Source organism: Chiloscyllium punctatum, chromosome 16, assembly GCF_047496795.1.
Source record: "Chiloscyllium punctatum isolate Juve2018m chromosome 16, sChiPun1.3, whole genome shotgun sequence".
In the NCBI taxonomy this organism is placed as follows: Eukaryota; Metazoa; Chordata; class Chondrichthyes; order Orectolobiformes; family Hemiscylliidae; genus Chiloscyllium; species Chiloscyllium punctatum.
In genome coordinates this window covers 12,881,823-12,903,082 of record NC_092754.1, presented here as the reverse complement: position 1 = coordinate 12,903,082, position 21,260 = coordinate 12,881,823, and the positions used below count along the sequence as shown (strand labels likewise).

General features: G+C 39.6%; 1 long non-coding RNA gene across 5 annotated transcripts in view; it reads left to right on the top strand.

Moving 5' to 3' along the window:
- LOC140486973 (uncharacterized) overlaps positions 1-21,260 on the top strand; it is a 43,241-nt gene that overhangs the window by 4,249 nt on the left and 17,732 nt on the right. For 4 of the 5 annotated variants that reach the window (XR_011962686.1, XR_011962689.1, XR_011962685.1 and 1 more), the window contains exon 2: positions 3,037-3,123. This is a non-coding gene — a long non-coding RNA (uncharacterized lncRNA). Of the gene's footprint in view, positions 1-3,036; positions 3,124-4,012; positions 4,095-21,260 lie in introns of all 5 variants that reach the window. The other variant, XR_011962687.1, reaches the window with a different exon arrangement.

Genomic DNA, 21,260 nt, shown 5'->3' with positions numbered 1-21,260 from the left:
ACAGCCACGTTTTCAGAATGAAAGGCGTCTCAAAATAATGATGTATCTACTTAAAATAGTAAAACTCGGTTTAGGTGTAGAATTTGCCGCGTGTATGTTAGGGCTAGAGGATGAGCCGAAAGGCTTGACCTCAGAGTCCGCCGGAAATTGCCTGATCACCGATTTCCCACATCAGTATTTCCATTATATTAATTACTTTGTTTTGTTTTACTGCCTCATTTAAAATTCAAATTATTTGCAAAAGTAAACTTTCCGCAAAGACATTTGCCAAAACCATTTCTTGGAGATAAGGTATAACAAATGCATTCAAGAGACACAAATGAAGAACATCCTTAGGAAATAATCTAACCTGCTGTAGACAAGAGATCACAACCTGAGACCAGAACGACCTCAGATTGAAAAATGATTTTAAATTCAATTGGCTGGAATTACAAACAATCTGTCACCAGCCTGAAGCTCTGTGAAATCTCGTTTCACTCATCCATATCTGTCTCCATGTTTCCACCACTAAGTCTGTTCTCTCCCTATCCCAATACCCCAGGGAATGTGTGGTTATCCTGGAACAGTTTCTCCAATGTGATGTTCTCTACATCTGAGGATTAAAGCAGATATCAAATGGGAGCCTGACCATGCAATGAAAACTAGTTGCCTGTATTAGTTAGCGAGTGTGCCCCCATCATCCCTCTCTCTGATCCCAATTCCAGGAAAACCATATAGTCCTTTGTTTCCCTTCCACTCCCATATCCGTGTGTTCTTTTTAATCCCCCTTGTCGAATTTTAATTACATTCGTTATCTATCTATTGATTCATTAAAAATATTGCCCAAATCAAAGGGATACAGTACACATAGGAACAAAAAAGAAACATTGGAATGGAAGTGAACCCTTCGGCCATTGCTTGGTCATTCAACCCTGTACACCAGCTCCACTTCCCCATGAGTTCCTTATTGTCTTATCTAAAACATGCCCAGCAATCACAGTTTGAAATTTCCAATGGACTTGCTGCAAGGTTTCCTGCAGGGGAAAAAAAATCCATACTTATTTTGTGCAAAAATGTTTTTATTCCTAACATCACCCCTAAAAGGCCCAACTTTTTCCAGGTTATGAAACTCACATTTTGGATTCCTGTAAGGGAGGAAATAGATTGAGTGGAGAAAACCTATCAAATCCTTTACTTACATGAAATATATCATTTAGATCATCCCTTAATCTTCTCTGTTTCAGGAATACAAGCCTAGCCTCTGTGATCTGTTCTCAAAATATATAATTTTAGCTCCAATGTAATTCTGGTGAACCTATCACTAAGGATATATTTTTCTTCCTGAAGTGCAGTGCCAGAAGTAAATTCAATATTTCAAATGGATTCTAAACAGAGCTTTATGCAACACCAGCATAACTTTTATCTTTATATTCCAGTCCTTTTTATACAGAGATTAAAATTTTGATAGCCCTTTAAATAGCTTTTAGAAATCCATTTCTATACTTATATTTCTCTGTTACCATGCAGTTCAAATTTAGCAAAAGACTCCATTCACTTTTCTACATTGAACTCCAGCTGCCACCATTTTGCCCACTCAACTTAAGCTACCAATGCCACTTTTCAACGCTCCCATTTGCAATGCAGAGAGAGGAACCAAGGTAAAGTGATAGACTTGGGCTGGAACCAATTCTACCCAAAGCGAAATAATCCCTGTTTTGTTTGAAATCTGATACAGCTTCTTCTTTCAATTGTGTTGGCCTCACTTGTGTTACCCCTATATTGTCAAGCTGTGGTGATATAATCAAACATGAGTATCACAACACAATATTGGTTGAAAAGTAGTTGCCAATATTGGGGGGGATGGGGGAGGGAGTGATGTTGAAATAAATTATTTTTGATTGAGGCATTTTGGACTTGTGTAAACTACAAAATGTGAAATCAACAAATTATTTTCATTGACAAGTTAAAATTTATGCCCTATTCATCGGTAACTAGATGTTGGTGTTTCAGAAAGCTTACAATTTTTGTTATAATTTACTCCCTTGTACTTTATGTTCTATTTTAGTTTCTTAAATATACATTTCTTGCCACTTTGTATGAAAAATGATCACTTCTTCTAAGTAGTTATGAAGTAAAATGTGATAGATTTAGAACCAGATTTCATCCTGGGCCTCAGTCATCTTATAGCTATAGTTTTCAAGAAATTACTGCAATTTTTATAATGAACATAGTGTGTTAGTCCTGACATAAATTAATGAAGATCAGTATAGTTGGAATATCGCTGTGTTCACTAATGGAACAGAGAGAGCATGCAGTCTTTGTAAGTGGTCAGCAGAGATATAATGACCAATTTGTCTATGATCATGACAGGTGGAATGGTCAGCTTGGGTGGCTATCAATAGTGAAATGGTCAGTTAAGGCATATTTTCTGGATCCCTATTGATGGTGGTATGGTCAGACAAATCAAGGTTTCTGGATACCCATTCATGGTGGAATGGGATGATAACACAGGATTTCTAGGTGTCTATTTCAGATGGCATGGTCAGTCAAAACAAGGTTCTGGAATAGCCATTGGTGGTGCAGTTAGTAGAAACATAATTTCTGTATAGTCATTAATGGTGAGGTGGTCAGTGGAGGCAGGGTTTGTGAATGACCAATAATTATTACATGGTCAGTTGATGAAAATATTTGGATGATGATTGATTGTGGGGTGACCAGTGAGTAGATATTATGAATGAAAAACTAATGGCAAGACTATCGTTTGATGCATAGTTTCTCAATGGTAATTGCTTTTAGGATAATCAGTTGATGAAAGATCACTGGCTAAAATTGGATTAATCAATAAAAACGAAACAAATGGCCACCAATACAATGATTGCTAATCAATAGACCAAGATTCCAGATGATCGTTTTTTAAAATAATATTTGAATTTAGGTGGGTGCTGAGTGTAACTCTAATAGCACATCTGAAACGAGTTCAGAGCAATAATGGCACGTTTTGTGAATTCAATTAAAAGTCGTTCTCAACTGCCTTTATCTTTTTTTCCATATCCTTAGTAACCTTGACCACTCCTGAAGTTTACCGAACCTGTTCAGGACGAACTTGAGCGTCACTGGTTTCTCCAAGAATGCAGAACGTTACAGGTAAACTACAACTAACACTGTAGGCAAAAACTAATCTCATCGAATTAGCAGGCTATGCACGTTTGCTCATTAACTGGTAGCTGTCAAATCGATATTTGTTTTCCAAAAATGTACGCCACATCCAATATTTAATAGCCATATGTAAGTCTTTATACCTTAAATATTCTGTTGGATCCCTGTGTCTTTCAGATTCTAAACGCATATTTTCAGTTAATTCATGTTTTCTACATGTAACTATTTATGTTGTATATTTGAGCATATTACCAGTCTGTATTTTTGCTCTGCATAATTGAGCCACTAAATCATTTTATACAAAACGTGTATTTCATATATGGAAGAAAAGAAATTTCAGGTTACTTTAGAACTCAATTGGCAACTATTCACGGACCTTGTAATAGAAATTCTGCCCAACTGGTTACCTTACTGCTATTTGCAAACAACTCACTGCTATAAAAGCTCACTTAGACTAACGTGCCCCCATCATCACTCCCTCCCAATTCGCATAATGAGGAAGGGAGACGGACCAAGCCAGTTAAGAGCTGGATCATAGTGGATCACGCTCATATCCGGAGCTCCAACTAATGACGCAGGGAGGGATTGTGGAGGAGTTTAGAGTGTAATTATTAGCCATTAATTGGGTTCAGGACCTTTGTGGTTGTGGTAAATGAGAAGTCTGACCGCTAATCCCAATCAGGATATACAGCTGGGGGCTAGAGAGAGCGGGACTGGTTGGACTCAGCCTGCAAAACTCCAGGGGGTCAAGCACATAGATAACAGCCCCATCCAAGCCATAAGCCGGAACAAAATGGCAAAGGGGGCATGAGAAAACACAAGAGTTATTCGACATATTCAGATCTGTATTTCAACGGGGCAAACTTTTTATTTGAAGGGAATGTGATGACTGGGTATCGCTTAATGGGTGAGACCGGATGGCAGGCACCAGGGCTGCAAGAAATACTCAACTATTTACAGTAAGTTCACCTGGTTCCGTTTCACCTACACCCCGTTATAGGCTTTGCAAAACAAATAATTACAGCATAGAAGATAGAGTATTTTGGAAGGGCGGAGCAAAAAATCAATACAAACTGTCACACTCTTGAACTGGTGACTCTCAAAGCCCCCAAATCTATCTCCCCATTACTGGTGGGGTTTTGAATGCTGTAATTTTGAACAAACGTACTTGATATTCAGGTTAGTTTGCTATTGATTTGATTACTTTCAGATTAATCTTTGCTTTGCATTTCCTTAGAATGTCAGTCATTATAAAACTCAGCAGCAAATAGGTTAGCATGATCAGGATTTCAAATCCCATTGGTTACAATGGACCATATCTCGTTACATTTATGAAAAGTACTTGAAAAATTATCTTGCACGCTTAAAATAAGGGAAGGCAGAATGCAACGTTGCTCCAGTGTTGCTAGTTCATTGGAATTACGTAGATCCACTTTGAAATGCAGCAACTCTGGTCTTTACGAAATTATGACTCAATTTGTCAGTTTTATTTGCACCGGACTTGGGTTGTTTGCTCTTGGAAAGACATTGAATAAATTCTGAGTAAGGTACCAAAGATTCATTGTAGTTAACAAAGTACTTTCGAAAGAAGATAGGCCAACAACGTAAGCAAATTCTTCTTGACCTATTTTAAACTTTATTCCGTTTTCCTTTTCTCACCGGCATGCATTGGAGATTACAGCTGTCTACTGAGCAGTGAAGGTGTCACTGATGATAAAATTCACTCCTAAAAATGTTCATATTTTGTTTCAAATTCAAATCCGGTGATACATTATTACAAAGACCATCGAGATAAACTGGAGTCCCATTAACACGATCCATCCACAGTTGAAACGGACAGTTATTCCTAAAACAATTGAGCCTTTAACTAATAGATGGCTTTCTGGAATAACAAGACAACTTTGCAAATAATATGCACATTATATGTTATGAGGCAGGACAATTGTCTCTAATACACAATGACTGTTTAAAAGTTGATGTGGAACAGAACGATCTGGCTTGTTTTATTTTGACTATATAAAGTCTACAGCAAGTGACCAAAGCTCCGCATATACAACAAAATGCATTCTGAAATATTAGAGAGCGCCTGAACACAGTGAAATGCTCTAAGACGCTTCATAGGAGTGTTGAAAGAAAATTTGGCACTGAGCAACATGAGGTTTTAGGGCAGCTTTGATGAAAGAGGTGAGTTTTCAGGAGCCTCCTACACGCGGAGACCAACCTGGTGAGGGGGCATCCCAGAGCCCGAAGAGGCTGTCAGCTGAAAGCGGGGCTGCTGACGCTGGAACACTTTAATCTCGAGCTCGGAATGAAAAAGATCGCAGGCATTTCGGAGGGTTTTAGGGCTGGAGAATAGAAGGGAGGGACAAGGCGGTAGTAGAATTACCTCACGCCACAACATCCAATATGGGGTTGGGGATATGTGGTAATCACATTTCAACACAGGGATGGATTGCGGCCAGCTCTTATTTCTGAAGTCTCAACAGTATCCCCTTCCAGTGTTCTTTCACTTTGCATCGCTCTCCCTCTCAAAGCGCTGCAAACTTGTTCAGTCCTAAAGCGCCCTCGCCTACTGGAGTTCACACCAGTAACCAAAACTGACTGTGTTGAAGTGTTCGAGCACGTAAGAGCAGGCACCCCTTCCCTTCCTGGTACACAATCCAGTGGATAGCGCCTGACTCTAGACTAGGGAGTGGAGTGTCGTGTGCTTTGGCGCCGCCTTTGATATAAAAAAAGCCTCAGGCATCTCAATGAAATGTGCCTCAGCAGTTATTTGAGTTTACCAACCTAATCACCGCGGTCCACGCCACCTAAGGTTGGACCACACCAGACTTTTATTTACACCAGGACTTTGTGCCTGTCCAGTATTTAACTGATTCTCGAGTGTTTCCGGAAACACATACATTTCAGAGCTGGAAGATAAAAAGGTGGGGGGTTGGTGGGGGGGGGGGAACATAAACAAATAGGGAGAAAGGCAAGGGGAAACACACACGTACCAAGATGCACATAAAAATAAAATGATCTCTGGATTAACAGAGAGAAAGGGGCATGAACAGGGCTAGAGCTAAAGGACGGAGCGACACTACTCGGTGTTGTAGCGAGATGAATTCTTCGGTGTCTTTGACAGTGTTTACAAATTGTCCATTCCCTCCGGTGGATTGTAAGTTTTCGCTCAAATGTGTTCGAGCGAGAGATGCTGGGACGATTTCGGAATTGTTGAAAGTGACAACCGTTCTCAGACCGCTGCCGTTTCCTTCCAAAAGCTGTCCCTGAACTTTGGTTTTAACACAAGCACGTTTCCTCGCGTGGAATTGAAATATTTCGGGATGTAAACAGTTAGATTTAAACGATTCTAGAATGTTTTATCGTGAAGTTTGTGCTGTTTCCCCGAAGTTGTTAAATGCACACGCATTTCCCCCGCTTGTCTCGGTTTTCCTTGCGGTTAGATTAACTATCTGGGAAATTGAGCCAAGCACGACCCAGTGGTGTTACCTTCCCTAACCCACTCCCTATTAATATTTGTCTTCAAATGAGGTGAAAAAAAATGTATTTTAAACAACTGGTTTTTTTGGGCAACGTTTTTATAAAAACAAAATTGCGAGGATCTGTCTCCAGTGACTTTTTAAGACTTGGAAATACATCTATAAAGGGAGCACTTTAGAAACATGATTTTTGTTTTAATCATACGTGGTACCGGCCTCTGTTGAAAAAGCATCAAATCCTGAACTTGGCGAAATCTGAGAGTCCCCTTTTTGTAGGTGTTTCCCAGCAGCTCACATTAACCAGGCTGCATCTCCTTTAGGGTTTCTGTGCTATTTCTGTTTTTGCGTGGGGATTGTGACTAAGGCGTAACGGTTACAATGCTGATTGATTCTTCTATATGTAATTGTGTGTGTGTGCGCGCGGGGTGGGGGGGGGGGCAGTGGTATATGCTTATACTGTATATGTGTGTCTGTCTGTGGGTATATGCGTAAGTGTGTGTGTGTAGGAAACGATAATTGATTTGGACTTCAATCCTTAAGTGATCGTTTCAAAGGTGACAGTATAAGCGTGTTTACATTTGAAACCTTATAAAGAGTCCTTTTTTATTTCTCAAAAACACAGCAGCCCTTGGTGATAAAATGTACTTAAAGACTGCATATCTTCTATTTCTTCCATTTCTCGAACATTGCATTTCCTCAACCTTATTATAGACTACAAATATCGAAACAAATATAAGTCATATGTTATATAATTATTTGACTAAATTAATATAATACATTACTATTGGGTTGCACTTTGCCACGTAAGAATATATGTTAATTTTGCAGCTTCGATTATTACATTTTTTTTCTGGTTGCATTTGAAGGAAACATTTCGGCCATTTGAAATTACGTTAATATTTCAATGTGCATAAAAGACAATGAACCGTAAAGGTGTGTGTGTGTCAGGAGAGTTTGGCACCTGTATTAAACGCGAGCTTTAAACCGTTACTAATACTGCCGATCCAGAGACGGAGAAAGCAGGCGACTGTTGCCACTTTAAGACCCGTGTATTGGCTGCATAGGCAGCTCACCATTGCAATCCCTGTTTCACTTCATTGCACTCAAGTCATTAATCCAGACGACTAAAACAACGGAGCTGCACGTCTCCAAAGCGTGCAATAAAAATGCGCGAATGCAGAGCCCGGGGGCAAGAAGAAAATTACCAGAAGTAGAAGTGACCTTAGGATGATGTAATCAATCAAACGACCCGTAGGGACACGTATCACAGTCTTAATCTTTCAAGGGAGGCTAGATGAGAAAGTCATGTGATCTTTTTTTAAAAAAAAAACTCTTTTTACCCCTTTAAAATATTGTTACCTCGGGCACGAGGGTTAGAGAATAGCTGGGAAGGGCTGCATAAATCTTTTATGAAAGAATAATATTGGAGTGAATAAAGCCCTTAGCACAGGGACACAGAGAGCTGGGTCATATTTGTGTTCGTTCTTTCCACGGTAAACGGCATGACAAATATTTAATTTGCTCTAATATGCCCATGGTCAGGAAATGTGTTATTTAAAACCACCACGCTGCTTTTGGGAGGGGGGTGGTGGGGTGGGGGGTGGTGGTCAGAAAGCAGTCAAGCTATTTACTCCAAAATTGAAATGCAAAGTGGCGTCTACTTCAGCTGGAGGATGTTACTTTGTTCAGGATATGTTATAGTGGCGTTCATAAATCAAGAGGTTGCAAGGACCAAATAAATAGTTATTTCCCCCCCCCCCCCCCCCCCAGTAACGTTTCACCAAATCGTTTTTTTAAATCAAGTTTCCAGACTTACTCCACATACGATCCTATGAAATGTTCTAGGCATTAACAAAATGGAAACGATGTGCATTATAGTATTTCAGTCATCCTTGGTGACTCTCCATAAACTGTTGAAATTCGGAATCTGTAATGGTGGAATATCTTGTAATCAGTTTGTTTTGTCGCAATAATTCTTCTCTCTTTCCTCCAAGAGGACCCAAGTCAATGTCAGGAACTGGTGTCCTTGTCAGTATATTCTGGCCCTATATTTTATAGGAGCTGAATTAATCCGTATCTGGTTTAATTGCAGTTGGATTGCAGGACTGTTTGGGTTGGGATATCTGGTCGGCATGGACGGGTTGGACAGAGGAGTCTGTTTCTGTGCTGGACATCTCTAGGACTCTCTGACTTTCGAGGCGCATTTGAAGTGATTCTGGTTAATTTTCAAAACAAAATAGGGGTCTTAACTGCTTTCAGTTGTAACCAGCAGATGGAATTGTAGCATTTCTTAAATTCAGATACTCGCGTAACATACTCAAACATTAACCTGGTCTATAAAATGGATGGTATTGTTGAAAATAACTTATTGAAGTCCATTTCCCACCTGGACACTTAAGGAAAGTCTCTGGCCACTTGAGGACTCCTCCAACTCCAAATCCCATTTCGTCCCGATTGTGGGTTCAGCAGTTTGATTATAAAGCGAGATTATTTGTATGCAGACTGTTGTCTCCCAGTTGCTTGTTGAAATGGTCGTCATTATTAATCTATTTGCGTGAAACGATGAATGAGTGGCTTTCAATCGCATCACACGTGAAGCGCAACAGATTTGTACAATGTGTGGGCAGAAGGTGTGTATTAATAAAATCGGGCGATTGAAGAGGACTGCTAAATAAAATGTTGGCCATACTGAGTAGGTATTGATTCCTGAAGAAGGGCTCATGCCCGAAACGTTGATTCTCCTGTTCCTTGGATGCTGCCTGACCTGCTGCGCTTTTCCAGCAACACATTTTCAGCTCATATTGAGTAGGTGACCATCTCCCTTTACCTATAACTTTGTACACCCCAGTCCAACACCGGCATCTCCGAATCATACCTTTCACCAGAATGATTGTCTATAGATTGAAACCTGCCTTGCTCCCAAACATCGACTCTGTTGTACTTTTACAAAGAGTACTTTAACAAACTTTTAAAAAAGATTCTCATTTAATTTTAGGATCGGTTTCTTATCTCTGCGGATTTTATATTAATTATTTTTAATAAAGTAGTAGAAACTTTCTTGAATGAGTTATCCATCATTAATATTTGGCGCTGAGTTAACGCAGGTTTGAAATAATTCTTAAAAGATTAAAGGTTGTACCTTCTGTGACATCTCCCACATCCCAATGACTCAGAAACCCATTCGAAACTAGCTTCTCAGTTATTTTGTCCGATTTTCTCTGTGTACTACCAGAAAACTGCAGACATTGACATAAACCAAACACCTATTTCCCACGAAAACAAGAATCAGATTCTCAGGTTAAAAATAAGCAAGCGATAGGGAATGGCTCAGTGTGGAAGCCGGCGCTCATTTCCTAATGGAGGGAAGGGTGTCATTTTTACAAGTGTCCGGAGGCACTCGTACCTAACTTAGTGGGACATACCTGAACAAACCACTTCCATTGTTTGCGTTAAGTACAGGACAATCAGTTCAGAAAATAGGGGCGCGGTTTCTCTAAACCCGTCCGACATAGGGGGTAAAACGATTAAGCAGGATGAGTTATTTCATTTTTAAGAAGCAGAATTTAGCCCGACTTATTTCGAGCGGAAGTTGACAGGGAAGCAGTGCTACTCATCCTAAAGCTGTGTGAATGTTTTGGACAACGCATTTCGGAACCTATGGACACATTAGATGAAACGATACAAGTCCCTTCCCATTTACACCAGACTTCTGATAGAAATATAATCCTATTACACTGACAGGTATATCCTGGTTGTTGATTAAAAACGTCTTGCCTCAAGAGAAAAAAAATCGGGGATTAATCGCTTGCTCATGCCTGGACGGGTGGCGTTAACCCTTTGAGTGCTGTAGAATATCGTGGAATTAGTCCCATTATCCCAGGAAGGAGGAATCCTCAACTGGGATTATTATATATCCCCACTATCTCACCGCGATTCCCTTCCTTAAACTCGGGAACTCTCAGGTTCACTAAACTAATAGAAACCATTTCCATACATTTTGCATTTTGGATTCTTGCTTACCGTCCAATTAACACTGAAACAACCCACATTCAGAGCGTTAACATTGCTCTTACTACAATTTCAATGGGGACAATGAGACAAACAAGACGCGCCAAAACATGATATGTTCTCGCTTCTTAGGTGAACGGTGAAGTTGGCTTGATTGAAGACTGGAGATTACTGCGGATGAGGCAGCATCTGTGGAAAGAAAGCTAGCTAACGTTTCAGGTCGAGATACCCGAGAATCTGGATGGATCTCTCTTCCTGTGACTTGGCCCAAATTGTCCCATCTCCTCCCATTCATCTACTTGAGTTTGAGAAACACAAATTCTTTCAACTAACATTTATCTGTCAGTGTCAGTGTAGTCGACAGAAGTCTATGAAACTGACCCAAATAAATGCGATAAGGTGTTGCTAGATATCACATTTTATTAATACAATTATGATGATTATTCAGATTTGTAAACCTCCCTCGCCCATACCCAACGAGCTAATTATATTTCACGAATGTTTGCAGTTGTCCAGCACTAGAACTGAATTGTGTTGTATATGGATTCGCTTGTACATTTCAGTCTCTAGAGTCCATCGTGAATGCTGATATTTCAGATTCTAGGAGCCTCATTATGTAGGTCTTCAAAGCTTTAAAACGTGTATTCTATCAGAATTAGCTAAAGGATCAAAATACCATGTTTAAATGGGAAGGCGTGGAGACGTTGACCCGACTCGCCAATACTTATGCCCTAAGTCTTTTTAAAATTATGAATGAAGGTTCTGGCGTTCAAGTGGATACATTCGGCCCCATGCTTCGCGTGGATGCCGTTTCGTCTTCCCTCTGATGGCCAGTGATGTTTAATTTTCTTTCCAAACTTCTAAACACCAGCTTCAGTTCAGAGTGTTAGGTGTCAATGTGGTTGGCCAAGGGATAATCGAATTGCTTTCATGTTTTTACTTCTAGGCAAGTAATGTGCAGAATTCGTAGGCCTCATTGTTTATCTGGTAAATTACAGATCTTAGACAATTAGTTTATTTTTATCACACCATAAATCTTTTCTTCCATAAACAATGTATATGGTAAAACAGACAAAAACAGAAATTTCGGGAGAAGCTCAGCACCTCCGGGGAGAAAACACCTTGAACGTTTTGAGCTCAGGGACCATTCTTCAGAATGTATGTACAGTAGTGGATTTTGGGCGTGAATAGATCAACTAAGAAGCTATCTCGCCACCCACTCTTCCACTCTCCACCTACATAATCAGTCCAAAGATGTGCAGGTCAGGTGAATTGGCCAGACTACGGTGGCACACTGGTTAGCACTGCTGCCTCACAGCGCCAGAGACCCGGGTTCAATTCCCGCCTCTCTGTGTGGAGTTTGCACATTCTCCCCGTGTCTGCGTGGGTTTCCTCCGGGTGCTTCGGTTTCCTCCCACACTCCAAAGATGTGCAGGTCAGGTGAATTGGCCATACTAAATTGCCCATAGTGTTAGGTAAGGGGTAGATGTAGGGGTATGGGTGGGTTGCGCTTCGGCGGGGCGGTGTGGACTTGTTGGGCCGAAGGGCCTGTTTCCACACTGTAAGTAATCTAATCTAATCTAAATTGCCCATAATGTTAGGTGCATTAGTCAGAGGGAAATGGGTCTGGGTGGGTTACTCTTCGGTGTGGACGTTTTGGGCCGAAGGATCTGTTTCTACCCTGTAGGTAATCTAATCTAATCATCACACGCTCGCACAGGCTAGCACGGGCGGAATACAAACTTCCCCACATGAATAGTTACTTCCATTTACACATGTGCACACTGAAAGATTGAAATACGCAACATTTAGGATCATTAACAACAATAGAAATTGCTGAAACAACTCAGCAAGTCCGATAACATTGTGGAGCTAATGTTTCGTGTCCCATGACCCTTCTTGAGAACAACACTGGACTCAAAATTTTAACTCGACTTTCTCTCCTCAGATGCTGCCGGACCCGCTGAGTTTATCCAGCAATTTCTGGTTTTGATTCAGGACCTTCAGCATCCTCAGTTTTAGTTGCAATTGCCTCATAAATGCATAGACATACTCAACAAACATGCACACACTTAAAAAGATATATAAAAATGTACACGCATTTTGCAGACTTATACATGGGTCCAGACTCAATTTTCACAGTTTAAAACTATTTACACTCTCAGCTGCACATAGCTCTTGTTCTTTGATTTAATGAGGAAAATTAGTCATTTGTTGTTCTAATAATTTGTTTTCTTCGTTAAAAATATCACAATGTCTTGATTTAATTCAGGCGAACAGGTGTGCCATCATGAAGATTAAATGGCCGTAAAGTCCCTAACAACATCAAAATCATTATAATAAATGGCCGAAAATGGCCCCCTGGTTCTCCGGGAACTAAATTCTAATTGCAGTCTCTTTTACCTTCCACACAATTAGGACCCACAATTACAAGCGGTCAAGTTGTTTAATAAGCTAACGGTGATTAAGTGGAATCATTGAATCGTATTTCGGGAGATAAAAAAACAACAGCGCGAGTTGAATTTCTGTCAGCGACCTGAAATATTCTCTTAACCCCGTGAAATAAAATCACACTGCTCAAAATATCCAATAAACAAATCTAAACGGAAGTGCTCGAGAAATTCAGTGGGTTCGGCATTATCTATGGGGAGAGAACAATATTAAACATTGAACAATATGACTCCTCTTCGGAACTTCTCTCAAATTTATTCCCTACTTACATTTCTAACAAGTATTCACTGTATTAACCGCATCTCATGTCCATAAAAATTGCATGTCCCATAGTAACTATGCTCCATAGTAACTGTCTGTTCCATAGTAATTGCATGTAACTATGGACTATATAGCATATAGTCAGTGTATATGTCTCATGAAAAGTGTTTAGAAACTTTGATCATTTGTTTTTGGTTTGCATGAAGTTTGCATTTCTTATCAGATGCAAAGAGAACAAGGTTCACAAGCGATTGCATTCCTTATTTGTAGGGTCTAAAACATGGTAGTTACCCCTTCCAAACTTTCTTTTCCCTTGGTTTGGTGCGTTGGAAGGCGATGAGATAGGCTGGCTGGTTGCATTTGCCTCTCCTCCTGGGCCAGATGCCAGATCAGGTACCTAGTCTACTGTGGTTACATATTATTCTGGCAGCTTGGTAAAACTGCCTTTGTAATTAGCCATCTCAAATGAGAAACAGCATGGCTACAAGGAAAGAATGTAGAAGGAGTGCAGTAGGAAAGAAAGGAACATTGTAAAGAAAATCCAGCTTTATTTTTAAAGAACTTTTCGTTTTACAAAACACAGTGCCATCTATTAAACCAAAGTGGTTCAATAAAAGAGCTAGTAAACAAAATACAATGCCGCCCCACTCGTCAGTCATTATATTTTAGGATGGTTAGATGTGATTTTTGTAGCGTTGCACTGAAGTAAAAAATGCGAAATTGCTAACAGTTATATTTATTAATGTGAAAATCATACCACACAACACCGGTAGCATTTCACTGCAGCTGCAGTGGCTTACTTAAATATTATTGTCTCGAACTAAGTACTAATCGAGAGGGGAAAAATAAAGGTATTGCAGTTTGGAAGTATAGTAACATGCTGGAAGGTTACAAATTACAACAGATGTTTCCCGGCCCTATTCTTCAAACTAAAATAGCTGGAGCAACACTCTATAAATATATTTTGGGGAATAAATCTACCTAACTCGCGTTTATCATTGAATCCCTCAGCTACACTGAGATGCACTAACAAGATCACCTTTGTTAGGCGAGGGATACAGGTATGGGCTCTCGATGCTCCTTTACTGGGAATGTCATCTCGTTAAAGGAAAAATAGTTTCATTTCTATATTGATTATATTTAGTTGTCGGGTTCCAATTCGTGTGAACCGTATTTGAAGCTTGCTGGAAATACCGTTTGACGACTCAAATATGACGGGTATCAAAGGAAACATACTCGTGTGCTGTACATTTATACCCAACTTTATAGATTGACAATCCTAATTTTAAAGATTGAACGTAAACTCAAGCAGGGAATAAGGTAATTAATACAAATAATTTCAAATTTATTGTGATGGCTAGGTCTGTTGCAGGTCCACATTGTTAAATAATTAAAAAAAAAACATCTGTGCAAACAATGGTGAGAGGGACAGAGAAAAGAGCAGGCGTAAAGCGGCCGGGGGTCGGGTACAATAAAATGAGGAGGGAAGGGGGCGGTGGGGGAGAGGGAGGTAAATAGAAATAAGGTGCGTTTTAAGGGGAAAAAAATGCCACAATTCAGCAATTGCCTGCCGAAAGAGACAAACGAGGAAACAAGGACACGGATTTGAAAGACAATAAATTCCGTCAGAGAAAGGAAAACCATTTTTTGCGTTGCAAATCTAAGGACTAGATTTAAATTCTTTGGGTGACAGAGGAAGTGCACGAATGTAGGTGGTTGTGGGATAAGTAATATTCAAATGTTTTCCCTCCTCAGACTATTTGATAGATTAATCTTTGAAGAGGAACAGGCTGGAAGGCACACTATGAAAGTGCGTCACAAGTTAAACTAGTCACATTTTCACTAGTAATATTTTATCAGCGACATGTACAGATTTCGATCCTTTCATTATCAGGCGTGTTGATATATTCCCATAGTCCATTCAGAAAATACAGACATTGATATTTTAAGTCTCTTCGAACTAAAATGCTTGGTTAAAAGTGAATACCGACCCTTCTGCCCAGAATTGCATTTCAATTCTTACATATTCGCAATTTTTGCTCAATATTTCGACATTGTCTCCAAAAAAACTGACTCAGATTTATCTTAGCACTCGGAGAAAAAAAGTGATTCCGCAAAGCATTTAAGTGGAGAAGGGATAGAATTGTAATTAAAAGTTCAACCGAAGTAGATCTTGATTTATACTGGATAATATGACTTCTATGAGGGTTATTTACTACATTTTGTCTTCATATGGTTAGAATTTGCAAGTTAGAAGTTGTAATCTTTTAGCTCGAGCCTGGCTGCATTCTGTTTTGATTTATGACACAAAATGATTTCATAACATCCAGTCAATGCTATTAAGCTCACTAATATGATATCTTTGATAGGCGATTAAATTGTTATAAAATTGTGCATATTTTTGTTTACCCTATCTATGATTTGATTGTTTAACACTCGACGTCTATCGTTAATGTGTCTGGGACCATTCTTGAAAAATGTGTATTTTAAAGTTAGCATTTTTGTACCACAAAACTAATCCTAAGAAAAGGCATTTTGCCATATTTTAGACTTTTTTCGTGTGTCTTTTGAATCCGAATTAATTAACAAATAGCAAATGCAATACATTTAATCTTACATATTTAAAATTAGGCGTGTCACCAATATCAAAATATTTAAGGAAATAAACTGAGACATTATTCCAGATTTTCTTCAAATAAAAACAGAACAAGCGGTTTTTGCTGGCTTTAGTACACCGGGAACACATTCTACACTAAATGCTGAAGCACAGAGATGGTGGAGGAAATTTCCCCTTTGCAGAAATATCGCCAACAGAAATCAGTGGGATGGAAAATGTATGATTTTCGTTTTAACTCTCTTCTGCACTGGACAAGTTTGGAAAGTTTCCTGTTTATTTTGTAAATGGATTTCTTTTTTCTTTGCCCTTTGTAAAGGGTACATGACTTGAAACTGTACAATTAGTGCGTTAAAACCCGCTGAGGTGTAAAGCCCTCCGGTGGTCATTTCCTGGTTTCTTGCTAGATCCGCCAGCTATCCTTAATTGCCTTCATCGCTGTACAGAATCATCTTTTCTAACGAAGCCAAGGGGTCCCTGCTGTTTCTTCACATTTATTTTAACGTGATATACTGTTTCCTTTGTACAATAACTCTCACGGTTACTTAGACTGGCCCAATGCTGAGGGGATGGCTTGTCTTCAACTATGGGAGCATCGGTGGACAGAGAAACATACGTAACTTTTCTAGCCCCTTATGACTCTCCTTGAGAACTCAGTTCATGTTCATATTGCACTCCAGCGTTAACCCTGTTTTTCCCTCCACAGGTGCTGCCAGGGTTACTCCAACGTTTTCTGTTTTCATTTCAGATCTCCAGCATCTGCAATACTTTGATTTTATTTCAGTCTTCACCTCTAAACGATTTCACCGTCCAAGGGGGAAGATTCTGCAGTTGACAAGAATGGTGTGGTGGAGAATGGATTTTTAAAAATGGCTTTAGGGAAGATGCCATTACTGGCTACGCCAACATTTTTTGTTCATTCCCTATTTCCCTGGGATAAGGCAGTGGTGAGCTGTCTTCTTGAACTGCTGCAGTCCTTGGAGTGTCAGGACACCCTCCAGTGAGGAAGGGAGCTTCAGGATTCTGACCCAACCACAGAGTAGGACTGATGATATAATTCCGATTCAGTGTGGTGTATAAGTTGGAGGCAACATGGAGATGGTGTATTTATTTCATGCATTTGCTACACTTATCCTTCTAGGTGGGACAGCTCACAGGTTTAGAACGTGCTTTTGAAGGAACCTACAATGCATCGTTAGATGGTATGCATTCCTGATAAGGTGCTTTGGTGGTGAAGAGAGTAAAAGTGCTAGATAAATGTGAATGAAGTGGGCTTCTTTTTTCTGGCTGGTGTCAAACTTCTTGAGTGTTGTGCCCATTAGGGAGAGAGTTCCATTACACTCCTGACTTATGTCTTGTTGATGGTGGACTGGTATTGGAGAGGAAAGAAGTTAGTTAAGAGCCTAGGCTGTACAGATAAAAGGAGGAGTCAGAAATAGTTGACGTGTCTTTTAATTTTCCAAAACCCATTAGATGTAGGGAAGTTTCCTCTAGACTGGAGTATAACTCCTTTATTCTAAATGACAGAGAGACAATAGCAGGAAACTACAGGCCATTGCGTTTAACATTTGCCGTAGGGAAAATTTTAGATGGTTTTATTAAATATGTTATAGCAGAGCACCTGGATCAATTCAAGGAAATCAGGCAGAGCCAACCTGATTTTGTCAAGGAGAATCCATCTTGAATTAATTTATAGAGTCATAACATCATATAGCACTGAAACAAACCCTCAGTCCAACTTATCCATGCCAACCAGGTTTCACAAATTGTTAGTCCCATTTGCATATGGTTGGCCCACACCCATCTAAACTTTTCCTATTCAAATACCTGCCCAAATTTTTTTTTTAGCTGTTGTAACCATACCTGCATTTATTACTTTCTTTGACAGTTCATTCCGCATACAAACCACTCATAGTGGAAAAAAAGGTTGCTCTTTAAATTCTTTTCAAATCATTCTCCTTTCACCTAAAAACTAAACCCTCTAGTTTTGAATTCCCATAGTCTTGGGAGAATGAGGTTTGCTATACACCTTATCTATGCCCCTTATGATTGTATAAACCTCTAGAAGGTCACCCTCAACCTCCTATGCTCTAGGGAGAAAAGTCCCAACCTATCCAGCCTCTCCTTATACTCAAACCCTCCAGTCCTGGTAACATCTCTGTAAATTGTTTTCTGCATCCTTTCCAATGTAATGTTATCCTTCTTATAGCTGGGTGACCAGAACTGTATACAGTTGAAGAAAATAAGTTGTGCTGTAGATAAAGGGGAACCAGCTGATGTATTGTATTTAGATTTCCAGAAGGCATTTGATAAGGTGCAACATCAAAGGTTATTGCTGAAAGTAAAAACTCATGGTGTAGAGGGTAACATATTGACATGAATTGAAGGTTGGCTAACCAGAGAGTAGGAGTAAATGATTCAATTCAGGCTAGCAGGGTATCATGAGAAGTGTGCCATTGGGGTTGGCGCTGGGGCCTCAACTCTTCACAATCATGTACCTGTAATTGATTTGGATGGTAGAATCTAAGGTATGACAGCTGAACTTTACTTATGACACTAAGGTAGACAGGAAAGTGGGTTGTGAAAAGACATAAGGAGCCCATGAAGGGATATATATATAGGATAAGTGAGTGGACAAAATTCTGACAAATGTAGTACAAAGTGGGAAATTGGGAAATTGTCCATATTAGCAGAAAGAATAAAATGAAGTATATTGTCAAAGTGGTGAGAGGTTGCAGAGCTCTGAGATGCAGTGAGACCTGGGTTTCCTAATACGCGGGTCACCGGTTAGTACATTTGTACAGCAATGAGTCAGAAAAACCAACAGAATTTTCTGTTCGACTGTAAGAGGAACTGGTACAAAAGTGGGGAGGTGTGCTTCTGTTCTAACAGGCCATTGGTGAGATTGCGTCTGGTGTACAGTATGCAGTACTGGCTACTATACTTATGGAAGGATGTTAACACAGTGGAAAAAGTTCAGAGAAGATTTACTAGACTAAAACCTGGTATGAACAGGTTGTCCATTAGGAAAAACTAGACAGTCAAGTCTGAATCCTCTGGAGTTTAGAAGGGTCAGAGGTAAGAGATGAAAAAACATTTTTTTCTCAGATTTCAGATCAGCCATGTCATTAATGGATGGCAGAGCAGGCTCGAGGGACTAAATGGCCTATTGTTGTTTCTTGTTTGTATGTCCTTGTTAAGAATTTCTATCTTCTGACCTCCCCTTGAAGCCACACTAAGAATAGGACAGGTTCAGTTGAGTTTCAGGTCAATGGTAATGGGGCAGGTGGTGAGTGGGTGTGGGGTAGGGAGGGGTTTGGCAGTGGTCAATAAAGGAATGCCATTGAACATTAAGAATTGATGGTTAAGTTTTCTCTTGTTGATGGTATTCATTACCCTGCATTTGTGTAGCACAGATATACCTTCCACTTATCAGATTAGGGTTGGATACCATCCAGATCCTGTTGCATTTGGACACAGATTTCTTCAGTATCTGAGGAGTTGAAAATAGTACTGAACATTGAAAACTCATCAGTGAATATGGTGACTTCTGACCTTTATGATGGATAAAGGTCAATGATGTGGCAGTTGAGGATAAGGTCCTCTGGCATTGATGCTTTGCAGCTGAGATGATTAAACTCCAACTATTTCAAAATATGCAGACTTTACACCACCTGCTACCTAAGCAGGACAAATTGAACCCAGCCCTCTTAGTCTACTCTCAGTCATTAGCAAAGTTAGGCAAGAAGTTGTTGACAGTGCTACCAAGTGACACTTGCCAAGGACTAAGTCCAACAATCCCACTCATCTTCCTTCATGCTAGGTTGACTCCAACCAGTTGGGAATTAGCCCACTGATTCCGCTTCCCTTGGGCTCTTTGATACATTGCAAGTTGAATACAGCTTTAATGTCTTCTACCTCATTGCTATCTAGTTCATGCTCATACCAAGTCTGCAATCAATTCAGAAGCCAAGTGGTTCTGAAGGAAACCAAACTGAGTATCAGGGAGCACGTTATCCAAGGCAAGTGCCAGTTAGTAGCACAGTCAACAACTTCTTGCATAATTTTGCTGATGACTGAGGGTGGACTTAAAGGCAGTACTTAGCTGGGTTAGATCTGTCCTGCTTAGATGGTAGTGCTCAGGTGGTGTAAAGAGCACATATATTTCTGTTTTGGAATGTAAATGGGTATGGAAATCAAACAATGAAAGACACTGCAATAGCTGAAATACCAGGAGAGTGTCACAACTTCCAAAATCCAGTGGTGTGTGTTTTTGGCTGTGCATTGCAATTTCTGTTCTCAAAACAGTGCAGTAGGTACATTGAGACAGGAGTTTTTGAATTAAGGGACAGCTTTGGATTGGCCGAGCAGCAGTTTATTATAGATCTGTAAGTGCAGAGCTGCCAAAGACCTTCATACCTGATAAACAGAGAAAAAAATACTCTTTCTTTCCTTGGTGTGAGTGGAAAGGCAGAGAGAGTTAAAAGAGTGAATTCTGATACACAGAAAGACCTAGGTCCACCAGTATCAACTGTCAAAATGAAAAATAACCATCACTTTATAGACAACAGCATATTATCATTTCTAACATCAAAATGAACTGTGAGAGACAATCTGACTCATACTTGTGGACTGGACTTTTGATCATGTTGTTTATATTTTTCCATTCATAATATTTGAGTTGAACTGTTGGTCTTTTTTCTGTCTTAATCATGAATGTGTCTCTATGTGCAGGTTGTTCTGCTATAACCCATGTTTCATTAACACTAATTTACTATAACACAATTGATGAAATGGGGTCACTTTTTCTAAAGTGCAAAGTTTTAAAGTGTGTCTTGGTTATAATGCAATTCTGGCCCTATTAGTTTAAATGGTGCTGCTACGCAATTTTATGATAACACGGGATTGCATGAGAACAGAACTATCACATTATAGCAGAACTGACTGCATTTGGAGTTTTTAAAGTTGTACAGTTTAAGTTGCATTGTAGTAGATTGGTAACCATTTCATTTTTCTGTCATCAAAGTTACATGTGATTACAAGAAATTGTATTTTCCATTGATTATAAATCCTGGTGTGAATTGCAATCATCCAAAATATTAGTCAGTGAGGCAAATTGGTCATCTTGGTGGTTTAATTGGGCAAGTGCACATTTTTTGATAGTTTGTGGAACAGTGTAGTTTGATTATTGGTGCACAACTCCTATGTAGGTTGTAACAAAACTTTGGGGCTCAAGGTCCAAGATTTTTGAAGGAGCACATTTCCAGATTGGATGTGGAGTACGGATATTTGGTAAGGAACAAAAGGAC